We start from the raw sequence: 1404 nt of genomic DNA, 5'->3' as shown, positions 1-1404 counted from the left end.
GTATATGTATCTATGAGAGAGAGAAACAGAATAGTTGTGTATGTGTCTATGAGAGAGAGAGAGGATCTGAAAGATAGGGTTCTGGGTGTGTTTCTGTGTAAGAAATGGGGAGAGAAAAAGATTGAAAAGAAGGGAAAAAAGGGAGACAGACTCTACCTTCCCCTTAGAGGACCCCCTTCTCCTTGCCATGTAGTCAGCAACCCCAGCACTGAGTCGGCTGGGGTAGGGCGACCCCATTTGCCCTTCTCCATCTTGTGCTTCTCCTGTGTCTGGGGCTTGTCCTCTGGATGCCATTGTCCTTTCATCAAGAGTCACCTTGTGAGCCCTCACCCTGTGGCCCTGAGGGGTGAGATCAGTGGGAAGTGTCAGAATGAGCGCTCCCTGGTCCTTCTGTTGGGGACGTCACTGAGGATGGGGTCACAGCCTCCTTCCAGCTGCCGTTTGCCCTCATTTCCTGAGGGCTGTTCATCTGGCCTCCCCAAGGTTATCTCCGTAGCCCCCTGGGCCCATCGAGTGTCGAGTGATTCCATCTGGGAAGCAGGGTAGGAATCTCCGTTGACCCCGGGCATCCCCAGAAACATGTCTCCGGACCCTGAAAGATTGCAAGAGCCCTGCGGAGGAAGGGGGTGTCAGGGAGCTGGTGCGGCTATGGCCCCCCTGGGTGACAGACACGGCGGTCTTGATGGCATAGATGTTTACCTCCTCTTGAAACTTTCCGATATTTTTCTTATAGCGAATCTGCTTGTTGCCAAACCAGTTGGAGACCTGAGAGACGGTGATGCCACACTTCTTGGCGAGCTCCTCCTAGGCCTTCTCACTGGGATACGGGTTACTCAGGTGGGAATAGAAATAGTCATTTAGGACCTCGGTGGCCTGTTTGCTGAAGTTCCGGCGTTTCCGTCTGGGATCCAGGAACCAAGTGCGCAGCATCATGACGGCCTTGCAGGTGCTCTGCTTGAGCTGCATCTGGATGGCGCTGAACTTACGGTGTATGATGCTCCCACCCGCCCCATCTCCTTGGGTGCCACAGGCCTCGTGCGGCTCTGCTCCCTCAGCAGGTTCATGATGTGGGTTGTGAACTCGTTACATGCCTGCTCATACTTCTCCAGCTCCGAGTGGTAGATATGGTGAATCTGGGCAAGTTTGTTGCAATAGTCCGAGGGTTCGATGGAGTTGTCAGGGGACATGCCTCCCCGGAAGCTGCTGCGGCTGCTTTCTCAGGCCCAGCCACACCTTCTGCCAGAAGCATGTTGTCCAAGTGCATAAGCTGGGAGTCCACTGGCTCCTCCTCCTGGGAGCTTCGGATGCTGAGGCTGGTCTTCTTGATTTCACACAGGACGCTAAAGAGAGCAGGCTTCATTCAGTGGCAGTTTAGGGTGTGTTTCTTGGCCTGGGCCTCGTCTG

At 54.6% G+C, this 1404-nt stretch overlaps 1 pseudogene; it reads right to left on the bottom strand.

Moving 5' to 3' along the window:
• Positions 1–352: 352 nt before the first annotated feature.
• On the bottom strand, positions 353–1375 carry LOC102261842 (annotated as a pseudogene).
• Positions 1376–1404: the final 29 nt, after the last annotated feature.

The sequence above is a fragment of the Myotis brandtii genome, unplaced genomic scaffold (assembly GCF_000412655.1).
Source record: "Myotis brandtii unplaced genomic scaffold, ASM41265v1 scaffold62, whole genome shotgun sequence".
Classification (NCBI taxonomy): Eukaryota; Metazoa; Chordata; class Mammalia; order Chiroptera; family Vespertilionidae; genus Myotis; species Myotis brandtii.
Note: the sequence above shows the minus strand (reverse complement) of the source record. Positions and strands in the feature narration are given on the sequence as shown.